This window comes from Macaca nemestrina, chromosome 12 (assembly GCF_043159975.1).
Source record: "Macaca nemestrina isolate mMacNem1 chromosome 12, mMacNem.hap1, whole genome shotgun sequence".
In the NCBI taxonomy this organism is placed as follows: Eukaryota; Metazoa; Chordata; class Mammalia; order Primates; family Cercopithecidae; genus Macaca; species Macaca nemestrina.
Window position 1 is genome coordinate 35,841,709 of NC_092136.1, and position 26,318 is coordinate 35,868,026.

General features: G+C 37.7%; 2 long non-coding RNA genes across 10 annotated transcripts in view; one reads left to right on the top strand and one right to left on the bottom strand.

The window, feature by feature from the left end:
- The window catches only part of LOC105471470 (uncharacterized), a 46,398-nt gene extending 21,164 nt beyond the window's left edge, over window positions 1–25,234 (bottom strand). The window contains exons 1-7 of one of the 3 annotated variants that reach the window (XR_011610737.1): window positions 25,137–25,234; window positions 15,684–15,825; window positions 13,887–13,932; window positions 12,559–12,746; window positions 11,402–11,502; window positions 7,117–7,301; window positions 42–164 (exon numbers count right to left, since the gene is read on the bottom strand). This is a non-coding gene — a long non-coding RNA (uncharacterized lncRNA). The remainder of the gene's footprint in view (window positions 1–41; window positions 165–7,116; window positions 7,302–11,401; window positions 11,503–12,558; window positions 12,747–13,886; window positions 13,933–15,683; window positions 15,826–25,136) is intronic. The other 2 variants (XR_011610735.1, XR_011610736.1) reach the window with 2 other exon arrangements.
- The window catches only part of LOC105471471 (uncharacterized), a 487,352-nt gene continuing 472,187 nt past the window's right edge, over window positions 11,154–26,318 (top strand). For all 7 annotated transcript variants that reach the window (XR_011610730.1, XR_011610729.1, XR_011610728.1 and 4 more), the window contains exon 1: window positions 11,154–11,350. This is a non-coding gene — a long non-coding RNA (uncharacterized lncRNA). The remainder of the gene's footprint in view (window positions 11,351–26,318) is intronic.

The window sequence follows — 26,318 nt, forward strand, 5'->3', positions numbered from 1 at the left end:
TTATAAATCCATGCAATATGCAATCCAGTTTACTAGCTTACCTTGTGAAGAATCCAGTTTGAGACTTGCATACAAAGTGAACTATTGCTGAAAACATTCCATGAACCAAATCCACCTCCCGCTGTTGTCTCTTGCAGGTGTCCCAGACTCAAGCTGTGCTCAGCCTTCATCAGAGGTAAGATATGAATTTCATTTTCTGTCCAGAAGCAAACTTACTTAAAAAGCATTTCATTTCTTCGTGATGAGCTTTTGTATATAAACCCTAACAATTTTTCCACGTCAGGCCACAGTAGGAATGCAATTCAAGGTTGGTATGAAAAATACATCTCTTTGCCTTGAATATAATCAGAATTCAAGTGTTGTCATCTGAGTCAAGGCAAAAAGGAGCTACTGCTTACTGCAGTATTATATACCATTTTAAATAATTTGGTTTTAAGTGATTGAATTTTTTAATTTCTTATGTGGCCTGACATATTTAAAGGGACTGGTTATCTGTCATTTCTTAGAGAAAATTGTCTGCCTGAAAAGTTTTGGGGTAAAAAAATTGTCTGCCTGAAAAGTTCTGCCTAAAAGTCTGAATTCTGGTGACAGAATTTTCTCCTTAGCTAGTCATTCAAACTCTATAATTAGAGAGAACTTTTTGAGATTTTGGTCAATGGATGCTGCTTTCATCAGTTTCTAGATCTGAAAAACTTTGCTACTAGCTTATTTGAAATGTTGAGGCAATAATGCCATATCTAAGTAATTGTAATAGCGTCTCACATTAAGGTGTGTAAAGTTTTTAACTCAGAAAATCCCTTACAATAACCCTGTGAAATAGTCAAAGATTATCATTGCCATTCCTCTGGTTTTTAAAAAGTTAGAAATTAAAGAATGAGCAAAATAGAATTCAATTTTTATACTTTACAGAGCTCATGTTGCAAACTTTAAAAAGTCTGCTTTAACTCCTGTCGCAGTTTATAATTATTATTTAATAACGTTTCTTTCCAGATTGTAAGCTTATTGAGGTCAAGATCCCTCTGTATGTCTTTGTATCCATAGAGCCTGGTACACTGGCTGGTTTATTGCTGTTGTTCAAATGTACGTTAAATCTCATCATAACACATGGATAGTTTTGACTTGGTTGAATAAAGTTTGACTCAACTTGAACAGGTTGAAGATTGTTATGCATATAAAATTGCTGAAAAATAGGAACATAAAAGATTGAGGGAACCTTGCTGTCACATCTAGAACTTGTTTCAATAACTTGTCAAATGATTCAAGGATTCATGGCCGCCTTTGATTTATTTATTCTGATTAATTCAGTCACTAATTTATAATATATTTATTGGGTGCCTATTATTTATCATATACATTATTAGAACTTGAGTAAGCTGCTTTCTCTCTTCTGCTTAGACCTGTTTTTCTTCATTGACATCCTGGGTTATTATCTTAACCCCTACCTGAACTTTGAATGATAAGTGAATTTCAGAACTTCTCATGCCTCCTTATTTCTTGCTGTAAAATAGAAATTATGATTCATGCACTTGTTCTTTAGGGAGAGAGATGACTAAGGAGCAATTACTTTGAGATAAATGTTTTGATGACAGGCAAGTGGAAAGCAGAATGAGTTCATGATGGATCACCTCATTTCTAAGAGAAAGAAATGATTTTTGGAACTGAGTGATATAGATTGGCCCTCTGCTTTTGTCAAGGTCCCAAGACTGTTCCTCTTTCTTCCTCTGTCTTTTCCTTAGGAGATACCATTTAGGTTTCTTCTCCTCAGTAGGCCACAACTCTTTTTTCATTTCTTTTTTCTCTTGTTCCTAACACTTATTTACTGGTCTCTGCTACTCCAGCCTGTTCCTGTTCTACCTAATACAAGAACACTCCAAACATAGCCATGACCTTGTCCAGTACCTGTTCACAATCATTCAATGTCTCCCGTTGTCCAAACCTATTAGACTTTCAATGCCTTCTACTTTCAGGCCACTCTACCTTTATAAAAATTATTTCCCATAACTTCCTTTGCATCTATCTCAAATAGATCACTTATTATTCTATGTTCTATATTCGCTTAGGAGAGGCTCCTATGTCTTTGTTCATTTTAAGCCTGTGATGACCTTTCTCTCTACCTTCTCTGAATCCAAATTCTACCCAAGCTCAAAGACTCAATAACTATTTCAACTCTTTTCTTGAATCATTCTTGATCTCCCAAACTAAAATAATTTTTCTCCTCTCTTTGAACACTAAACTCCAAAGTGCTTTACCTGTAACTGTCTTATAACACTTACGAATTTTGATAAAACACAATGATTCATGTAGAGTATGATAAAATTCTAATCAGTTGTACAAGTTTATTTGTATTTTTAGACTTTTTCTTTATGAGGAGGTAAATGTTTTATTCCTTATTGTATTTATTATATTTACAGTTTACATTGGGGGTGGGCATTATTTTTTGAAAGAATAAATGAATGAATGAAATATTGAATGAATGAATGAATGAATAAGGTACCTCTAGAGGACTGTCTAAGCACTCCCTTTCTGCCCCATCTTCCCTAATGCCACAGTCAGTGAATAGTAGAACACTACTTTTCATAAAACAATCAGATTGTTGACAATCTCAATTATTTAAATACAGCAAAAAATCTGAAATTAAGTGAAAAATTTCTCTGAGCAGCAAGAAAAATAGCAGTCACAAGCTTATTTAAGTTGGTGCACATTCTCAAGCTAGCTGGCGCTTATTTGGTTAGTATTAGGTGTTAACTTGGGTTACTATTTTAATGAGCTTAGTTATTTAGTTGCCATAGAAACTAATGGCAATAAGAAGGGGCCATAAGGGAAAAGAAAGAATAAAAGCAAATAGTGTGACATATCACATTAGCCTGGAGAGCATTGCTGTTGCAGTGTTACAGCTCTGAGAAATAATTCAATAATATTTATCAAATACAGTTTATCAGATATTTGTGTTTTTATCATGATAGAAATATTTCCATCAAAAAATGGCCCACAAAAGTTGTTAGTTTTTTAAAGGGGTCAGCCTCAGTCATCTAGACCTGACAATTGTAAGAATTCCTTACTGTAAAGCATTTTGATATGTTCAAATGACTTTAATATAAAAACCATGAATGGTAAATATTATTTCCAATTTAATAAAGTAAGAAGAGAGGCTCAAATAGATTGTATAATTTGGTGAAAAAGTGATAAATTAGGCTGGGCACGATGGCTCATGCCTGTAATCCCAGCACTTTGGGAGACTGAGGCAGGTGGGTCACCTGAGGTCAGGAATTCAAGACCAGCCTGACCAACATGGTGAAACCCCATCTCTACTAAAAAAAAGAAAAAAAAAAAAGCCATGTGTAGTGGAAGACACCTGTAATCTCAGCTACTCGGGAGTCTGAGGCAGGAGAATCCCTTGTACCCAGAAGATGCAGGTTACAGTGAGCCAAGACTGTGCCATTGAACTCCAGTCCAGCCTGAGCAACAACAGCGGAACTCTGTCTTAAAAAAAAAAAATCATAAATTAGTTATGTGACTATCAAGATTTAAATACATAAATTCTGTACCCCCCATTTTTAATTCATTCTGTATTATTATGACACTTATATTCCATATTGCTTCTCTTAATGCTTTTGAAAAAATTGATATAATTCTCTTTTGGGTCAAATCTGCAAAATGACAGCTTGGCTGGAAACCACCTGGTGGTGTGATCATTTCCAAGACCACTTAAATTTTAAGGTTACTTAAGAAAGTCACCTGCCTTAGTCCAGAGCTGTATCCTGAAAGCTGCTGTATCTGATGCCATGAGTTATTAATTTCAGATGTCTGTTTTGTGCTTTGGGCATTATCCAACTTCTAGTACATGTATCTCTTTGCCTAAGGGCTTTTTCCAGAAAATGACTCTGCCATGGACAGTAGGCTAGAAATGCTGGGTAATTAGTGCCCTCAACCAATTACTGAAGCCAGTGAGCATATAAATATGTTAACTCCCTTCATCTTTAAGTGATATATCATCATTTCCTAGAAATTCCCTACAGAATAGCTTTAGCCACCCAGCATGGTTGCTGATTTAACTCAGCTTGTATTTACTGCCTTCCCTCCTCATATCACTTTCTGGTGTCCTTGAAGGTTATCTCTGCACTTCCCACACAAATTTCTTGCACTCAAATCCTTGTTTAGGTCTACTTTTGAAGGAACCCACAAGAAGACATACATATCTGGAAGAATTATTATGCTTAAAGTACATCACTTCATCTATAACTCATAATAAGGAGTAATACTATAACAATAACTGATACTTTTGAGGTTTATCATGTGACAGTCACAATTTGAAGTGTTTTAAAGTTTTACCTTATTTAATTATCATAACAGCCTTATGAGATAGAAACTAGTACTGTCCCCATTTTAAAGGAAAAAAAGCTGAGGTTTGGAGAGAGTAAGTAGCTTAACTAAGGTCATTCAGCTTGGCAGTGATACAGTCAGGAGTTGAAACTAAACCTTCTCTTGCTAAAGCCTAGTTCTTAATCCTACAGAAATTAGTTGATTTATGCTCCTATGGACTTAATGAAAGAACAAATAAATATAAAATAATTTTTTCTTTATCCTTCTCATTTTATTACAGGATGGTGTACTAATTAAGAATTTTAGAAAAGAAGTAAAGTAAAATTTCAATACAATTCAAAGATAAACTGATCAGGGGGTCCTGAGAGCAGGTTTGATTGGACTCTGGACTTGGTGATGGGTAAAACAGGTTTGAGGAGAAGGACCCAGCTCTTTGCCATCAGGCAACGCACAGAGAGATGGCTTTCTTCTCTGAGACACCCACCTGCAGGTACCTAAACTCTCTGTTACCCTAAGCCCATATCTTTCAGAGGCCCAAGAAGCAGCGACTACTTTTAGTGTCAGTGGGAATGTGTAAATATTTAACTAAAATGATGAAGCCTGAAAAAGCCTGGCTTCTCTGCTGTTCCTTTTACTGTAAGGGAATTGGTGATTAGAATAAATAATCGTTCTGAAAATAGCTCCATCTCATTTGTTCAAACAATTAAGCCCATCAAGGAAGTTAATTTATGAGAGAAATGACATACATGTTGGCAAATTGTTCTGTTCATCTTGAGAGCCTTCATATTTTCTCATTCCCTATTTTACGTCTTCCTTTCTGTCTCTATTGTTATTTATGCTATCACTTCTCAGTGTCTTTTGGGAGCTGTTGTTTCCTATAGCTAGTTTGTTTTTTTCCATTCCCAAATTCATGCACAGATCTATTTTATCTACTTGTTTCTAAGGACGTATTTGCTCTCTCCTCTCTCCTAATTTGGTAATGACCATTTAATTTCTTTATTTCTGGCTTTGGTTTGCCACAGTCATTTTTTATAAAACATCCCTCATACATCTTGCATTCTGGTGTTGATAGGGCATAATTGGATAGATTCAGGTAAGTAAAACAGAAGCAAAGGACTCTGACACATGTAAAGAAAAGAAAATAATTGCTACTTCAAAAGCCAACTGTACTTTAAACTGCTGGGCTATGTGGAAAAAGAATTCTTTTTTAGAAAGATATTTTCTCCTTTGCTTATGACAAACCCTTCGCTGGGCTTGTTTGATATGAAAGACAAAGTCTTCTGTGTCTTGTGCTGTTCTCCACTGCCTTGATATATACAGCAGAGACTTAGATAGAAGCAGCAACTTTGAGCCTGGTAAGAGGTGGACAGGGATCTGGGGGATCCTGAGATTTGGAGAAGATGGAGGAAGAAGCTTATAGTAGGAAAAAGGTATAACAAGATGGCAGTAAGTTGGAGTTGAAGGCAAAAGAAATTCGGTTAGATAATCCTGGAAGAAATTATGCAGAGAGCTTATAGAGAGTAAAATCCAAGGTTCATTATATATATATATATTTTACCCCTTCTGCACTCTGCTGAAACTCTTTTCTGTAATCACTAAGCATCAATAGAAAACATGCTCCATGCTGCCTTACACTGACAGTGTTCAGAGGACTAAAGAAAATGGGGCAATGTCCAGTGTGGGGACCAAGAGATGAAAAAAAATTGTAGCCACAGGATGCATGCAAGTAGACGGAGTGACCACAGGATGCATGCAGGTAGACGGGGTGACCACAGGATGCATGCAGGTAGATGGGATGATCACGTGATGCATGCAGGTAGATGAGGTGATGGAAATGTAGTGAGAACAAAACTTCAAGGTGGGCTGGTGAACTTATTTGCGTCCCCTACCAAACACATGCCCTGCATAATCAATTCTTCACATTTAGGCAATAATGAAGGTTTAAAAACACAAACCTGATCAAGTCATCTCTTATTTAAAACCCTTGTGAGGATTTCATAAAAAACTCCTTAAAATGATATACATGTCCCTTTATGCTCTTACTCATCTCTGCAACCTCATCTTGCAACAGACTTACCCTCAGCATTTGTCCTTCATCTACACTGGCATCTGTGCATTCCTTCCGGTATGCCACATTCCCCTTGCCACAGGACCATTGTACATGCTGCCCCATCTGCCTGAACGTTGTTCCCTATCCTTTGTGAAAAGTTGGCTTTTTATCTTAAATCAAGCATCCCTTCTTCAAGGAAGCTCTCCTTGCCCTCCCTGACCAGCCAGTCTCTCAAAGAGCCCTGTGCACCTCTTCTTTAGTACATCTGCAGGAATTGCCATTGCACAATGGTTTGTGTGGTCACTTGATTAATTTCTATCTCCTCCACTACTCACACAGCTCCATTCAATGGTTACATTAGGCCTGCATGAGAGTTTTATCCCTGGGGCTTTGTTCAGTGCTAATCATATCATAGGCACTCAGTAAACATTTGCTGGAGAAAGGAGGAAGGGAAAGAAGCAAGGAAGGAGGAAAGGAATGGAGAAAGAAGGAAGGGAGAAAAGAATAGAGGAGGATAATAAATAAATACATTTATTAAAGGCCTCAACAGTCTTCTCTAAAAATATGCATTAGTGAACTTACAGTTTGCTGTCTGGTTCTACTTGAAAGACAAGCATTTGGAAGAGTGGATTTTTTTTTCTGGTTTTCAGAATGGACTAAGAGTTCTGTTTCAAATACTATAAAACCACTGAGTGTGGTTGACAAGGAAGAGCTTGTTAAAATTGGTAGTTAAGGAAAGTCCTTACCTGTTTAGTTAAGCTTTATTCTGTGATGATAATGAAGATGATGGTGATGAAGATGAGTATATAAAATTTCTTTTGATTATCCTTCCTAAATTCTTTGTATGTATATATCTTCTGTGTGTATCTGTGTATATGAAGAAAGGATAACTTTTCCACCAGCCATAATCATTTAGCACCAACCTAAAAACCTTGTGAAGAAGAAGAAATTCTTGGTCAATCTGACAGTTGCTTCTGTTTAGTAAAGAGAATGATTTGTCAAGAACAAGGATCATATGTGAATAATGATCTAATAATTTTACCTTCTTTTCCAAGTTGCATTTTGGCAAAACAAGCTCTTCCTCTAGGGTGTTAGTTGGCTATTAAGTATTTTATCCCCAGGTACTACCTATGGCATTGGAGTTTGAATTAGGACTGTTTGCCAGGTCAGAATTCCTAACCTGACTTTACCACTTAGCAGCTATGTGACCTTGGCCAAGCTATTTAACCTATTTGAAACTCAGTTCTCCCATCTTTAAAATGAATATAATAATTTCAAGTCAGGGGGCTGTGATGAGTGCTATGTGAAATGATATGTAGAAAACCAGGTGCAGAGTGGATGCTTAAAAGTTGCCCCCCTTTTCCTGTCTGAATTCTGTTTTCTGAACGTATTTTCTTCCTTCATAGCTTCTGCAAGAAGTGATGTGGTTCTTTAATTTTTACTCCATGGTGCCAGATGAGTTACCTTTTGCACCATGAAAGGGAAAAAATAACATTAGTAGTCTTTCTTTAATTGACCCTCCTGAGAGAGATCAAATGCCAGAGCTGAGTTTTAGGAGCAGCTTCAAATACAAGGGGCTGAAGTTAGATATTAAATTCTTATGAATACAGAGAAAGGAGAATTCTCCATGACGCAAGGCAACTTTTGATGAGTGGTCTAATGCAACATCTCTGAGAATAACTGCATCATTTTGGTTCCTGTCTAGCTAAGGAAAAGGGGACACAGAGCTTCTCTGACTTCTCCCTCCCTTCAGTCATACCTTCTTCTTCTCCTTTCTGGAAGCTGCCAGAGAGGGTTCCCTAGTACCAGTCAGAATATGTAGAGAAACAATGCCTTTCTTCTTTTACCATTTTGACTCTTCCTCCAGGATTATTCCTGCAGAGACCTCTCAGAGAGACTCTTCTCTTATTTGTCAAGCTGTGTGTCTAACCCTTATGAAATAGATTAATGCCACTTTGTGACCCATTTCATTTATGTTTCTCCTCTCAATCAGAAGCACCATAATTCTCCAAATTGAATTTTAAATGAGATCCTGTTCATTGACCACAGGGACAGTGAATATATGCATAAATTGAATCAAACCTCTTTTCTCAAGTAATTTGTCTTCACTCTAGCCTGAAATTGTCCTTTAAATCTGGGTAACAGTCTTAATTCAGACTTCAACTTGATAGTGCCTGGGGATTAAATTACTTAATGGTCAGAGAGAGAAGTTTATTTTGTAAAAGTAAAATGAGGGGAAGGGAGATGAAGTCATTATATTATTGTCTACTAGTGGTCAGGAGAGGAGTTTACTTGGGTCAGGTCTGGATTGTATGGACAATTTCTTGAAGGTTAGACATGAGATCTCTGCAGAATACTTGCATATTTCATTCTCTGCTCTAAGAACCTGTTAAGTTAGTGAACATTATTACCCCCATCTATTTTATAGATGAGCTCTGAACAGAGGTCAGAGAGATTAAATACTTTGATATTACTTATAGTTATTAAGTGATGGAGACACAATTTTAATAAGAGCTGTTTTTCCCTAGAGCCCAAGATTCTATCTGACCATTATATTATACTGTGAGGTAGCATTTCTTAAAAGTATTCATTTGTGGAGACATAAATAAAATGATAGCTAACAGTACCAGATGATTTGGGACAAATATAAAACAAGCAGAGCAATTCATAAACCCTGAGGGCATCTCTGATGAGGCTCTGTTCAGATGGCAACCTATGGCACCAGACTCTGGGGCCTTGTCTAAAGGTCACTAGGATAATTAAAGTCTGTCTCCCATTTCGATTTGCCATACCAGTGAAGGTCGATGAAACTGCAAATCAAATAAAAATCTTGGAGCCCACTCATACTTTTGTCCCAACATCAAAAGTGTTCTTTTCAGTTTATTTACCAAAAGAGTTCCTTAACATGAAAGCTTTCAGAACTTGTCTTATGGAATTCTCTTGTCATCAAGGAAGACTTTAAGATGGCATATTTGGAACATCATAAAAAGTCTTCAGTTGTTTCTCCTTCTACTTTTAAAGCTTCAGTCATTCGTGTATTTAACATCTCTTTATTGATTGATTACTGTATCCAGCCACCATAAATGCAGCCCTCCTCACTTGACCTGATCATTATTCTGATCACCATCTATTCTGTGGCAGACTCTAGTACCTCTGTAAAATTGGCCAGTACATCTGCCACTAACTCCTTCCACACTTTACAGAAAAGTAGATACTATAATTCAAAGATAAACCAGTTACTGGAGTTTCTTAGTGCATCTTTAAAATAGAGGCAGATACAAACAAATAGCTTAGACTTGATGAAATATCGGATGTCTTCTAAGGTTCTTTAATTCAACAGCTCTGGTTTCAGCTACACTCAGCAAAGTTATGAATTCTTTCAGGTTTGAGGTCCTTAGGGTTTTCATTTTGGAAATAAACAGCTTGGATACATTTTTTTCCAGTACTATGATTTATCCAAGCACCTGCTCTACTTTGCTGCAAAGTATCTCCATGAGGGAGCTGCATCTTCCAAATCCCCAATGATTTTGAGAAAGTCATACTTTTTCTCATTGGAGGATGTAGTAGCTTAGGAGAATTAGGAGTCTGGGATAAGCATTTGACCTGCCTCTCTTTTCCTTCATGGGAGGCAGTGTTGGGTGGATGGGGAAGCAGGGGACAGGGTGGTGAGGAGCATGAGTCCTGCTGCAGACCATTCTGGACTGAATCATGACATCTTTCTTGATGTATGACCTGAGGCAAGTTATTTAACCTCAGTTTCTTCATCAGAAAATGAAGCTAAGAGTAAGATTTACATGAGATGAGGAAAGCTAGAGGCAAGAACACTTGGGGCTCACTTGGAATAAAGCCCAGATCATAGGGAGCAGACAATAGCTAATAGCTCTTTCTTTCTTTTTCTTTTTCTTTTTTTTTTTTTTTAGACGGAGTCTCACTTTGTCACCAGGCTGGAGTGGTGCAGTGGCGTGATCTTGGCTCACTGCAGCCTCTACCTCCTGGGTTCAAGTGATTCTTCTGCCTCAGCCTCCTGAGTAGCTGGTACTACAGGCATGTGCCACCACGCCCAGCTATTTTTTGTATTTTCAGTAGAGACGGGATTTCACCATGCTGGCCAGGATGGTCTCGATCTCTTGACCTCGTGATCTGCCCGCCTTGGCCTCCCAAAGTGCTGGGATTACAGGTGTGAGCCACCATGCCCAGCCAGCTCTTTCTTTGTCAGTCAAGCAAGCAGTGAGTCAACTATTGTCTCCATGTTTGGGAACCTGTGAATGTAAGGCTAAACCTACAACTGGGGCTTCACTGGGCATGCTGGATCCAAGCAGAGGGAGCTGGAGGGCTTGTGGAGGGGAATAGGAAAGGGCTTAGGCTGTGGCTTCTGCTTCAAGCCAGTGGGAATAATAAGAGTATATGACCCTATTTCCAGAATAGAAAGATAATTCTTTTCTCTTCCTTTCTGTATTTATTCAAGCAATTCAACATATTGCTTCCCTCTTTGCTCCCATTCTCTTCCTCCTCTCTCATCGTTCTGTCTTTTCATTCCTCCTTCCCATCCTTTCCTCTTTTTTCTCTCCTCTAGTCTTTCCTCCCTTTGATGTGAATTCTAGCCTTGGAGTAGGAAAACACCTTGGCATGGTAGAGGAGGTGAAGGACAAATGGGAGATAAATACTTGGCAGAGGAAGAGTCTAGTTTGGCTTTCTTTCCTTTTGACCTCAAGCCATGCATCTCTCATTGCTGGGAAAAGGCCAGATAGGCTTGTGACTTGTTGATAAAGAATGGAAGAAAAATCATGTTGGCAGGAGGTAGGCTGCACTGCATCCAAATGAGCAGGGCCTCACCATGGAAGGCCTGAAGGGGAAACATAAACTATTCCAATGGAAGCTGCAGAGCAGGCTTGAGCTTTAGAACTGAGAAGAGGAAGAACCACTCTGTGGTCAGCCCCAGCCTGAAGGGAAGTTATAACATCCAGCTTCCTTCTGTTCCAGGTTGGTAGTGGATGGGACACCTGGCTGGGGTGGGGAAGGGAATCGTGTTACCTCAAGAGCTGAAGTGGAGAAGGCTTCAGAGAGAGCTTAGAGGCTTGCCTGTCAAGAGAAGCACTGGAATTCACAAACTTTGTCTCTGCCTGTAGCGGTTTCTAGTGGAAAAAATAAAAACCCACAAAATGTAGCTTCATCAACTAATCTCCAACCTTGCTCCCAATCAATATCCAGGTTCAGACAGATATTAAAATAAGCACTTCCATTGTGTATTGAGAGCAGCTATTTAATAGAATAGCTGTGCCTGATGACAGGGACAGAAATAGGGAGAAAGCAATGATTACTAGGCAGTATGAGCATCTTGTGCTAATCTGTTCCCATTTCATCTTCCTGCATGTTATCTCTTTGATTCTCAAAACAACCATGGGTTGACAGAACACTGTGTAAATAGGAAGACAAATATACATACACAATACATACACAAATACATAGTCACAATCTGACAAAACTAGACCCCTTGGGAAACAGACTTTACAATTCCATAGATGTCAGAAGTGACGTTAGGCATTCTCCACAATTTCTCAGTCTAAGCAGGATGTTTTCTGCAATAACCTGGGTGAGTGAGCATCCCACCCTTTCCTAAATATCCCCATTAACAAGAATCTCATTTTGTGTGTGTGTGTGTGTGTGTGTGTGTTGTTGCAGCCCATTTTATTGTTAGTAGCTCTAGAGCATTTAACCATACCATTGGGTTCCTGCTTTTCTATATTTCCAGGCAAAGTGGTGATGGCCGAAATCAACCCTTTATCCTTTTATCATTACTAATCCCATTTAGTTTAGATCTTGGGTGTCTAATTCCAACAGCAATGTTTCTCCTGAATCCCTCCCTCAACTTTCTTACTTTTCAGCAATGTCACCACCGTCACCACCATTGACTCCAGCTTCATATTTGTGGGACTCGTTCCAGAAGAATGGCTGTACCTTGAGTATTACTGCTGCCTTCCTTAGAGCTACTGTTCCACTGAATGACACAATTGTTTCTGTGACAATTAATTTGGTGTTTTTCCTCCATAATCATTCTTTACTCCACAAAAGATACCTTGTTTTTCTGCTTTATAACTTTCTATAGGAGTTTATACTGTGTTTACAGAGAAAGGGTTGGAGGTATTCTGGTGAGGGGTACCATATTAGGTTGGATACTCAGTTTTTGTTACCTATACCACAACTGTGTATCAAGACAAGGCACAGTGTTCTTAATCTTCCCACCCTCCTGGGCTGGCTTTGCCTTCTTAATTCACTTGTAGGAGTTGAATGAGTCTTCATCTCTTCGTTAGCCAAAGATCTTTTAGTCCATAGTGCCCAGTATGTTCATCCGTTTTTGGTCCCTTTAAATGATCTTACTCTATACAAACAGAAGAAAAGGAAAAAAGCTGGAAAAGTTAGCCCACCAGAGCAATTTGTTCAGATTCCCCCATTGTAACCTTGAGCTCCTCCTAACTCCTCAACTCTCTCCTGGTTCTCTTGCCTAGAAGATACTTTGGGTGTGTTTCTCTAATACTGTATTTCAGATAAAATTCTGAGAATGACCTACCTAACTTTATACCAGAGAAGACTGAAAGACAAACTCTTTTCCTTTAGTCCTGTCTGAGGATTCTGGTGATCCAGTCAGGCCCTCCTGCCTTTTCCCTAGGAAAAACAAAAACAACCCCCCTCTCCTACCAAAAAAAAAAAAAAAAAAAAAAAAAAAAAAAAAAAAACCAAAAACAAACAAACAAAAAAAGGGCTCAGAACCTAAGCTTTAACTCCAGAGTTCCCTTTGCTATTTCTCCACTGGTCAGTGGAAACATGAATTAGGCTCAAAGTAGACTTTCTTCATGGATATAAAGGCAAAACCTGGTAATACCATTGGTCTTGCTTCTGCCTCATGGAACAACACAAACATGCCACTTCTCAGGTATTAAGGTATTGGGCAAAAAACAAGAGTTAGGGCAAATTCAACCATGCCTAAGGCGATTCATGTTTGCCATAATGAGTTACTCAATAGCATTTCGTCATACACTGTAGTCCCCTATTGGAATTTAAAGACAATGTGAAGAACACTGAATGGTTTTGTATTCAGAAAAAGGTTTGCTTCCATTGCACTGATAGTTAGAAGGCTCACCTCTGGCAGAGACATTTATGGCTGACTGAATTTCCACAGGTTTGTCTCAGCTCCCTTACCCGCATTGTTTTTTGACTTTCTTTGCAATGAGGAGAGGTCAAGTGACTCTGGACAAGGGCTGTAAATCTGAATAATGCATATCACCTCTGGACCAAAGCATCCAAGAGTCTGTATGGAAATTGCCTGGATCCTGAGTCACTGCCACGGCCAGCTTCCCCAGAGTCACTCAACTTGCTGGAAGCAGACTTTACAAGCACAAGAAGCAAATCTTTGTTTTACTATATCACTGAGATTTCAGGCCTACTTTGCTGGCACAACAAAGCCTAGTCACCATGACTGGTATGGCATCTTTGTAATAGTCCTTAAAAAATGTTCACTTGCCTTGTGTAATTGTAGTTATGTTCTCTGGAGCCCCACAGCATGCTTCCTAAGAAGGAACGTCAAACCCATCAAAAATATTTTCTTTAAAAGCAAAGAACAAGGGGATAACATACATACGGGCAGCCAGGTTATTCAGGGTTAAGTAGAACCACTGAGTACTTAGAGGCCTGAATCTAGAAACCTCTTTTTCTCCCACTGCCCTTGCCATATACTCTGGTTCATCTGAGCTGCTGCAGCAAAAGGCAAGCTTAGGAGAGAAAGAACATATCCTTAATTCCTGGACATGCTGAACCAAGGCCGCTGAAAGTAATGAGAATGCTACATGCTTGATATGGGATCTGGGTTTTAAAATCTAACAGACACATATTCTCTGTGGAGACTTTGTGGCTGCAGCCAGGCTTCAGGTCTCAAGCCCTATTTTGCTTCCCATCAGAAACTACTCTTGAGCGAGAGCTAGACAACTACTGAATTTTCTACTCTTTCTAATCTTCCCTCTTCTCTCCTCTCCTCAGGAAGATTTATCAGGCTGTGTTTCTAGTGCTCCCATTAACAAATTTTGATAGCTTCTCTAGGGAGGGAAAGAAAACCAATGTTTATTTAGCATCTAACACAGGCCACAAAATGTGCTAGTCACTTTTTTTTTTTTTTTTTTAATATGCCCTCTCATTCTTAATAGGTAGTACAGTGAGAGCCAGGTAATACAGATTAGAAGGAACAAGGACTTTGGAGTCTCAGAAATGTTGGTTCAGAACCACAGCTCTGTACTAGTGCCGTGACCCAGAGCTAATCTCCCTGAACCTATTGCCATAACTCTCAAAGGAGCTAATCCTACCTCATATGCCACTATTGTGAGGATGAGGTACTTGGTGAAATTGTGTGCTGCTGTCCCTCGCACATACTAGGGACTCAATAGCAAGCTCCTTAACATGCTAATGAGAAAGATCTTGCTTCCATTTTGCAGATGAATTATGGCTCACAGACAGTAAATAACTTAGCCTAAGTCATGTCATGGGAGAACTGGATGCCAAATTCAGGTCTATCTGATTCTGATTTCAGTGCTATGATGGCAGAGTTAAATAGTTATGACAGAGATGGTATAGCTACATATTCAAAATATTTACTGTCTAGCCCTTTAAAGAACTAGTTTGCCATATTCAGAATTGAAAGAAAGAGTATATGATCTTTGCATATTAAAGAATTCTCATGCATAGAAAACATTCATCAAGGACTCCACACTAGTAAAATTATGTTTGTGGCAGAGAAAAAAAAATTTCATATTCTAACATGCTTTATATATAAATAAGGTAAAACATAAGAATATTCAACACATGTTGAAATTAATAAACATACAATTCAACTCCCTAGCACATCTGGTTAAGCTACAGAAAGCAAGAGGAAACTTTATTTTATGGATTGATTGTTTTTCCTGTGGGAAAATAACAGGAATGTTAGCAGACAGCTTCATGAGCTGTGATCCAGAGTAGTTCCCCATCAACCCCAGGAGGCCTGACTGTGTTTGCTTGGTCATCAAAGACTGGAACATTCTGAGAGGACACAATGTGCTTTAATACAGTGTTGAAGGAGGTAGTAAATTCTAGGACTCTCTGAATTATTTCTATGTAACCACAAACAATTTGATGTTTTACTACAAAAAAAGGAGGGCATTCTATTTTGATTAAATCAGAATGGTTCTTCATTCCAGGGAGTATTTTACTTCCTGTGTCTTTAATGTCTGCTTAATAAAATCACACATTCAATTATTTAAAACAGCCAAGAACCAATAAGGGATTTGCTGACCTGGCGCTTAAAACTTAAAAATCTAATTTGCCTTTCCTTCACTGCTAGCAGATCAGACCCAGGTTGAGGGGGATGGAAACTATTGGACATTGTAGAATCATTTTGAAGAGCTGAGACTTGGTTCACTGAATCTCATCTATACCTGAAAAGAATGAATTTCATTATTGATGTTATCACAATTGACATTTCCCCAGGTTTTCATCTATTCTATCCCCAGATTCATTACCTTTTTCAAATTGTTAATGTACTAATCTACTGAGTTCTGGTGATTTCCACTGTGATTTTTATCTATACAAGAATTTTCACAAATAGTGAAAGTTAACCCATCACCAGCTGTTAGACTAGCCTGGAAGGACAAGCTGGGAGATTTGCTGGAGTATTTGTACCTTCTTTAAAGATGCTATGCTTTCCTAAAACAATAACATGCATTTTACTTAAAGAAAATAGTTTTATAATTACTGAAGACACTTAGACTTTTCCAAGCAAAGATGGAAGAATAGGACATTGACCATTTTTCCCACAATCAAATTTGTATTCAGTGTTTAAGACATAACCTTTTAATTGTACAGAGAAGTATGCTGATTATTCATTTTTCCTTTATTGTTAATTTTAACACCAAAACAATATTTTATTTTCATTTTCTGTAAACATATAAGTCATTTGCTATTTCTACATATAACTTGATGTTTCTGAAGTTGACTTTAAATATAAGTACTTTGTTATATCTAAGTACAATTTGATTTTTCTGAAATATTAAAGGAAGTTTGTTTCACCTAGATTCATTATATCAGAAGGGATAGTTCAACTAAACTCTGTCCCAGTGATGTGGATAGTCACAGTCACATGGTGTATAATTAAAGCAAAAATGCTGTATAGCAATTCTGTTCCTCATAATTATTAATATGTTCAATTACCATGGAGTGCTACTAACAGCTCTTAAAATAATCAGCCTGGATTTCAGGAGAAATATTGGATAGGGAAACTGCACTATTTACAAAGTGATCAAGATAACAAGATGCTGGCTCAGGAAATATGATTTATAAAGTAATTATTATTCTTACTAGTTGCACGACCATCACATTTCTTAGCAAATTACATTTTTTTTTTCTTTTTTCTCATCACATATTACTTATGATCCTACATGCAGAACTCTATTCCCGTGCCCTGTGTTTCTGCCAAATTAAGCACATTATAAATTATTTGAAGCAAGTACTTTTTAAAAAATTCATTTTTGCCTTTCTGTCAGCTATTATTTACACCTTCTTTTACTATTCTTTTAGTAGTCATTCTATCTATACTTGTGATTCTCAAAATGTGGCTCTCAGACCAGCAGCATCAGCTGCATCAGTGCATCAACATACCTAGAAACTTGTTGGGAATGCAAATTATCTGGCCCTGGTCCAGACCTATTGCATCAGAAACTCTGGAGATGGAGCCCAGAAGTCTTTAAGCCCTGCATGTGAGTATAACTCATGCTGAAGTTTGAGAATCACTCAAACACTATACCACACTTTCTGTTCCCTCTCCTCATTTTATCCTATATGCTGTATGTTCCTTCCTTGTTGCCTGGTAAAAACAGCATTTTTTTCTTGTCCCATCTAAAATGCCGTCCTTGGTTTCTCCCTTATCAGAATTCCCTTAGAATAAAAAGTATATATTAAAAATTATAAGGCATATATCTATGAAGCCTTGCTTTGTAGTTGTTTGGTAACATCTATTATCTCCTCTCCAATGATACAAGTCCCAGAAACAAGGCACTATGTCCTTATATTCTATTGGCATGCAGCCCAGTAGCTGGTGTTCAATCAATAACTGACTGCCTGCCAAATCTTGTCTCTAACACATACCCTCTACCACTACAGACTTAGTTTTGCCTCTGAAACTTTTTCAATACTGATTCACCTCTTTGCAATATTTTTCACTATCTCTGTGCTACATAATTCTTATTAAGCTCCAATTCGCTCTCTCTTCTCTCAAGAACTTCCCAAAGTTTGTCTGAATTTCTGCTTCTAGCTAGGAGATGAATCCACCCATCAAAAACAACAGAAAAAGATGGATAAAGTAATTAAAATAAATTGTTTTAAGGCATCAGAGAAATATTAAGGTATCTGAATAGAGGGGTTACATCTCAGAGAAAGGAAAAACGTTGTGCTAAGTGAATGGAACATACTACCCTGTCTTTTTCTGAGAGATTCACTGATGCCTAAGAGTCATGACTCAAAAGGTTGAGATGCTGTGTAGTAAGTTGCTACTACGAAGCTAAGAAGTTCAAAACAGCTTTTTGACAGTCTCGTGCATTTGTGCAGATTTTTTTTTAAATGAAGCTCAGGGCTGCCTAAGCAGTTCACACTTGATGAGTCAAGATACAGGACAAGAAGCATGCATAGAAAAGTGATGTCGACATCCCAGACTTCTCTCATCCTCATCACATTTGCCAACCATCAGCAACATGGACTTATATATGAAGAAGTCAAGTTAAAGGGGGGTAATTAAGTAGTTAAGGAGATAATTGGAATTTCTGGTAGTCTTATAGGCTATAAACCTAAATGCTGGAGTTTTATTGACTAAGAAGAGGCACCCTGATAACCCAAGTTTTCATTTGGGGTCCCTGAAAGATTACATCATAGGAGTAAAAGTAAACCAGAGATAGATTAGAACTTACAAAAAAAAATTAAATTCAACTTTGAAATATTTTATATTCTATTTGATTAAGGTGACTTGTTCTCTGACTTTTAGACATGAAGACTCATCTAGAACTCCTAGAACTACTTTATTTAAAATAAGTGCATTAAAAATTACAAAACTAAAGACACAAAAAGATAACACTAATAGAAAAAAATAAGTAAAAGAAATAGTGTCCTTAAAAAGTAGTTATGATTAATATGTCTAAGAAAGCAGATGGCAAGATGGAGGATGTCACAGGTGAATAGAAATCTTTTTTTATTTTCCGTTTGAGACAGGGTCTCACTCTGTCACGCAGGCTGGAGTGCAGTGGCATGATCTTAGGTCACTGCAGCTTCCACCTCCAGGGTTCCAGGGATTCTCCCACCTCAGCCTCCTGAGTAGCTGGGATTACAGGCATGCAGCACCACACCTGGCTAATTTTTATATATTTTATAGAAATGAGGTTTCACCATGTTGCACAGGCTGGTGTTGAACTCCTGGGCTCAGGTGATCTGCCTGCCTTGACCTCCCAAAGTGTGATTACAGGAGTGAGCCACTGTGCCTGATGAATAAATATTTTAAATAACAAATAAAAATTTGAGGCCAAAATATGCCATTAAAATTAAGAAAGTAAAGATTCTTGTAATACCAGATTTGACAAACCAAAGAGAAGATTCGTGACCTGTAATACAGAGAAATAGAACAGAGGAAAAAAAATGATCGGAAACACAGAGAAAAAATAAAATACACAAAAGAGCATTAGTGACATTTAGCATACAGTGAAGAGGCCTAATCTACATGACATTAAAGTACCAGAGGAAAGGAGAGAATGAAGTGAAAATAATTTTTGAAAAATGAAGAAAGAATTTTCCAAAAATAATAATAAACCCTTTAACTCAAAAACTAAAGAAGCTCTATAAACCTCAGTCAGGGGTAAAGCTATGGAAAACAAAGACGATGTTAAAATCTTAAAGCAGCCAGAGGAAAAGTTATCTTGCTACCAAAGGAGTAACCATAGGAATTATAGATTATTAGTCAACAGAAATGATGAATGCTGGAAGAAAATAAAAAGGCATTTCTAAAATCCTAAAACAAAGTAACTATAAGAGCAGAATTTGATGCCCTGCAGGATAATATTTTGAAAATTAAGAATAAATAAAGCTGTTTTCAGATAAAAATAAATAAATCTTATAGAAGTAATTGGAAACAGATCTACACTTAAATACTAACATATGGTCTTCCAGGAGGAGGAGATAATTCCAAAGGGAAGAACAGAAATGCAGAAAGGAATCAGCAGTAGCACAGTGGGAGGCTGAATCCCCCACTCCTGAATTGGATTTCAGTTTGGTTCCTCTCAGTGCACCACAATCCTCAAATTCTTCCAGGCATCCTCTCTGTAGGGGATGGGTTGGTAAAAGGTTATTCTCAAAGTTTCTGTTACACTGCGATTGGCCAAGACTTAGCTATCATTACAGGCACATATTCCTAAGTTTTTTTTTTTTTTTTTTTTTTTTTTGAGATGGAGCCTCACTCTGTCGCCCAGGCTGGAGTGCAGTAGCACAATCTCGGCTCACTGCAAACTCCGCCTCCCGGGTTCACGCCATTCTCTTGCCTCAGCCTCCCCAGCAGCTGGCACTACAGGCACACGCCGCCACGCCCGGCTAATTCTTTGTATTTTTAGTAGAGATGGGGTTTCACCATGTTAGCCAGGATGGTCTCGATCTCCTGACCTTGTGACCCGCCTGCCTTGGCCTCCCAAAGTGCTGGGATTACAGGCATGAGACTGTAATTGAAAATTGGGTTTTCAATCTTGTTTACTTGTTAAACTAGGTTGCAGTTAGTCTACAAAGACTCAAATATAGAAGTACCGAGTCCTCCTTCCATATTTAGTTTGCTTTAACAGTGGGAAAATCCTGTCCTTACAGCTCAGCCTCAGTCTTAGTGCCCCTGAGTTTGTGTGGTGAAGCTTTTTCAGCAATCTTGTTCCTGTCCCAGGGTTAGAGTTTTATTCTTCATTTCTCCAACCACAACTGATCTTCACTAGTGTTCACACTTGGCCTTCAGTAATTTGATAAATGTCTTAGCTGAATTCTTTTCATCCACTTTCAAGGCGATTATATCTTGCTCTGTGCTATGTATGCCGTAGGTAATCAAGTGCTCATGTTTGTTTCTTCTTGGAGGCACCTATCTTTTCTCAGGTGTTAAGCTTGTTGGTTGCCCTGTTGTATGTTGTTATATATTATTATTATGACAATAATATCGCTGCAAAAGGGAAAATACCATTAAGGAAACTGAGGTATTTTAAGATCCTTATAATGTCCAGAAATCAGTGTACCCATGCTTCTGCTATCTATAAGTCTAGATGAAATAAGCAGTAAAATACGTTGATCAACATTCTGTCCAAAGGAAAAATATCCTTTCACTACTGTATTTTAGAGACACTCATGTTTGGGTTGTAGAACTCTACTAGACTAACTGAATTTCAGTTGGCACTGGCATATAATGCAAAATTATCCGTAGCGTATACCTGAGGATTTTCTCTTTAATGATGATAAGCAACTCTTCATAATACTGTGAGAATAAATTAATGGAGCTAAGACAGTGCAACAGGGATAAATGTCTAGTAGCACGAGTCCCTTAATCATTAACATTACTTGCGTTTTCTGTGTCTACCTGAGCTCCATCTTTTACATACAATTCTTATGTGATGATTTCTAATGCTGTGCATGCCCAGCCTTAGAGGTTTGGCAGGTGAGAAAACACTCAGGTAATTGTGGGTATGGAGGGTGATAGAGTTTGGATGTGTGCCCCCAGTCAAATCTCATATTGAAATGTAATTCCAATGTTGAAGGTGGGGCCTGGTGGGAAGTGATTGGATTATAGTGGCAGATTTCTCATGAATGGTTTAGTACCATCCCCCTTGGTACTATTTTCACAATACTTAATGAAGTTGTTCTCTCTCTCTCTCTCTCTCTCTCTCTCTCTCTCTCTCTCTCTCTCTCTCTCTCTGTGTGTGTGTGTGTGTGTGTGTGTGAGAGAGAGAGAGAGAGAGAGAGAGAGAGAGAGAGAGAGAGAGAGAGAGAGATCGATAGATAGATATCTGGTCATTTAAAAGTCCATAGTACCTCCTCTCTTGCTTAGTCCTGCTCTGGCCATGTGACATACCTGCTCTCCCTTTGCCTTCCACCATGACAGTGAGTTTCCTGAGGCCTCCCTAGAAACTGAGCAGGTGTTAGCATCATGCTTCCTGTATAGCCTGCAGAACCATGAGCCATTTAAATTTCTTCTTTTAATATAAGTTACACAGTCTCAGGTATTTTTTATAGCAATGTGGGAATAGACTAATACAGAGAGAAAAAACAAAGTAATGTGTACATCACTCCAAATGACTGCTCTGTTTAAAATGTTTGTGTAGTTAAAATATATGACAATAATACACAAGAGGATAGAGAAGGGATAAATAGAACTTAAGTTGTTTAACGTCCATAGGTATTATATTAAACTCTAATAAGTCAAAGATACATATTTAATCTGTAGGGCAGTGATTTTCAAATTTTAGAGTTGTTTAGAATTACATGAAGGGCTTCTTCAAACAAAGAGTGCTATACACCACCCTCAAAGTTTCTCATTTAACTTTTTGAGTGGTGGGGTGCGGTCAAAAGTTTATATACCTGCTAAAAATTGCAGATGCCACTTTTTTGAGGAAGACACTTTGAACACTACCTCTGTAAGGTAAACTATTGAAGTAGTGGTAAAATAATATGTAGTGTATAGCTAGTAGAACAGAAAATACACACACACACAAATAATAATAATAATAATAATAATAATAATAATAATAATAATAGGCCTGACTACGCCAAAGTGAGCAGGAAAGGAGAGATAAAAAGAATGTAATATGAGTGAGTCAAGGACAGATCAAATTGTGACAAGGTAAATTTAAATCCCTAGGAACTACATTTTATTTAGAAAGATTATTCTAATTAAAATGCAAAAATTATAATATTGAATAAATTATAAAATGAAATTTACAGAGATAAGGTACAAAAATGTTGAAAATAGATATAAAAAAGTTTTACCACACAAACATTAACCAAAGAAAACTGTGTGAATATGTTTATATCAGATGCCATAGTCATTAAGGCGTGATGCATTTATTGAAGATAAAAAGAGTGTTTTCATATTGATAAAAGGTCAGTATGTCCGGAGAACATAACAACTATAAATTTGTGTGCACATTATAAAGCCTACAAATACACAAATGATACATTGTCAGAACTAACTGGAAAATAGAAAAATCTAAAATCAGATTTGGAGGTGGGGCATGGTAGTTCACACCTATAATCCCAGGACTTTGGGAAGCCAAGGTGGGCAGATCACTTGAGTTCAGGAGTTCAAGACTAGCCTGGGCAGCATGAGGAAACGCGGTCTCTACCAAAAAAAAAAAAAAAAAAAAAAAACAAAATTAGCCAGGCATGATGGTGCATGGCATTGGTCCCAGCTAATTGGGAGGCAGAGGTGGGAGGAGGTTTCAGCCCAGGAAGCAGAGGTTGCAGTGAGCTGAGATTGCACCACTGCACACCAGCCTGGGTGAAAGAATGAGACCCCATCTCTAATAGAAAAATAAAAATAAAATAAATAAAATCAGAGTTGGAGAGCTTAACAAGTAGTGTTTGACAGTACAAATAATCCAAAATATCAACAATGATTTAGAAGATCTGAAAAGCATGATTAGCAAACTTTACCATATATGAATAGAAACAATAAAACCTGTAACTACAGAATGCAGTATACATTGTTTTTAATTGAATACTTATCAAAACTAATTATGTGCTGGCCATTAATGAAGTTTCAACAGATTTTAGTGGATTGAAATGATATAAAAGTGTTATTATCTGGCTGTTGTGAAACTGATCTAGAAATGGCTTTAAAAACCTAACTAGAGCATTGCAGTTTTTTCCTGGCTTATGGCTGCATAAGTTCAATCTGCTTCCTTCTTCACATGGTCTTCTCTCTGTCTTTTCTTCTGTCACATAAGGATACTTGTCATTGGATTTAGGAGCTCACCTGGATAACCTAAGATGACATCATTCTGAGATCCTTAATTACCTCTGTCCAAACAAAGTAACTTTTAAAGAGTTTATATATTAAGATATGAATGTATTTTGGGGAGTCATCCTTCAGCCACTGCAAAGATTATATAAAATTCTAGCAAGGCTGATGAAAAACAACCAAAAATAATAAGGCACATATTACCGACATCAGAAATGTTAAAGAAGATATCATTGCAGATCCATAAAATATTACAAAAATAAGAAGAGGATATTATTAACTACTATATGCTGATATTTGAAAAGTTTAATGAAGTGGAAAAAATTCTTTGGAAAACATTACTTACCCAAACTGGTACAACTTACACAAAAAGAAATTGAAATCTGTTTAGTCCTATATCTTTGGGGACATTTAATTTTGTGACTAAAATCTCTAACAAAAAGAAATCTCCAAGTGCTTGTGGCTTCAGGGACCATTTTCCCCCCAAATATTTAATGAAAGAAATAGTTCTAACCTTACTCAAATACACATAGATATTAGAAAAAGTAGGAAACAGCTCTTGTTTTGTGAGGCCAGCATATTCTTTTTTTTTTTTTTTTTTTTTTTTTTTTTTTTTTTTCTGAGATGGAGCCTGGCTCTGTCGTCCAGGCTGGAGTGCAGTGGCGCGATCTCGGCTCACTGAAAGCTCTGCTTCCCGGGTTCACGCCATCCTCTTGCCTCAGTCTCCTGAGTACCTGGGACTACAGGCGCCCGCCGCCACCCCTAGCTAATTTTTGTATTTTTAGTAGAGACGGGGTTTCACCGTGTTAGCCAGGATGGTCTTGATCGCCTGACTTCGTGATCCGCCCGCCTCAGCCTCCCAAAATGCTGGGATTACAGGCGTGAGCCACTGCGCCCGGCCAACGTACTCTTTTTTTTTTTTTTTTTTTTGAGACGGAGTCTCCTTCTGTCACCCAGGCTGGAGTGCAGTGGCGCGATCTCGGCTCACTGCAAGCTCCGCCTCCCGAGTTCACGCCGTTCTCCTGCCTCAGCCTCCTGAGTAGCCTGGGCTACAGGCACCCGCCACCATGCCCGGCTAATTTTCTGTAGTTTTAGTAGAGGCGGGGTTGCACCGTGTTTGCCAGGATGGTCCTGATCTCCTGACCTCGTGATCCACCTGCCTTGGCCTCCCAAAGTGCTGGGATTACAGGTGTGAGCCACCGCGCCCGGCCAAGCATACTCCTACTGATAGTATTATTGCAAAAAGATACTTACTTGACAGTTTTTTTCCATGATAAAAGATGTAAAAAACCGCAACAGAATATTAAGAAATTGAATCTGTGTATGTATTAAAAGGATAATGAATAATGTCTGACTTCACTATATTCCAAACTATATTACAGAATGCAATTACTTAACATTCAAACAACAATCAATAACATTCATAGCTTTTAGAAATAAAGTAGAAAATTCCTATGGTCATCTCACCAGGTATAGAAAGTGATAATATTCAATACTCATTAGTGTTGAACAAATTGGATATAAAAGCAAACTTTCTGATAAAGAGTATCTACAAAATATCTATAGCAAACATCTTTTGAATGGAAATATTAAAAGATTTACCACAGAGACTAGGTAGGTAGCAAAAATATTTGTTCTCATTGTTCTTGTTATCCTGGAGGCCCTAGCCAATACAATAAGATAAAAAAGTAAACTAAGGCATAAAGATTGAAAAGAGCAAAAATTGTCATTATTTACCAATGAAAGTTTTGTACACATGTGTCATGAACTTATGTTCTCCCCAAATTCATGTGTTGAAGCTCTGATCCCCGACGTAACTATATTTGGTGATAGGATCTTTGAGAAGGTAATTAAGATTCAATAATGAGGTCATAATGGTAGGGCCCTGAGGAAGAGACACCAGAGTCATGTGTTCTCTCTCTCTCTCTCTCTCTCTCTCTCTCTCTCTCTCTCTCTCTCATATTGTCCCTTTATTGAACCTTCCTCAAATTATTCTAAACTGTATGAGCCATATGTTTCCCAATAGGATACTAGCTAATACATTATTAAGCACTTATTCCTTGCCAGGCACTTTGTTAAGAGCTTAATTTCATTATGTAATTTAAACCTGTTAAAATAACTCTTGTGAGGTAGAATTATTATCACTCCTTTTTTACAAAACAGGCAGCCAGTATTGAAGTTTGGAGACTTTACAAAGTTCACACAGCTAATGAGAAGCAGACAGCCCTAGGACTTGAATTCAGTGCTATTGGTGAGAGCCTCTAGAACTGAGTATCGTAACCATTCTCAATAATCTTTGTTTTATACAAAAATATTAATAATCCCTTATTATCTTGGTGCTTAGATTAAAAAACAATTCTTAACAATGACTTCATTTAATTATTACCCTAACAGTAGATCTGAAAGTATTGTCCTATTATTACAGATAAATAAATAGAGGCCAATGCAATTTAAATGACTTTCTCAAAAATACTAGAGGATACAATTTAATCCAGCCAAGTATCATGCCTCTGGATTCCATATTACATATAACTGTATAATCATCCTTTATCAAATACATATACTCATCTATTTTAAATGATACTTGGAATGGTACTTATCATACTTATACCACTGTGTTATCATCTGGGTATAGTAGTGTGAAGAAAATGTGGTTGATATTATGTGTTCAGGCTAGAGAAGTGGAGGGTTAGGAGAAAAAGCTGTGGCTGAAAAAAACAAACTTTTAAGCCTCCTTTCCTGGTCCTAGAGTATTACAAATTAATTGATTCAAATCAAATATGAGAAGTAGAAATGAAATATCCTTCCACGCTGCTGGGAGTTGATTGATGAGGAGCAATGTCTCAGCCAAGTTACCAACTGATTTCTGTCTAACCTTTGGCTTCCTATAGTTCACTAAGTCCTAAGCCAAGAGTCATC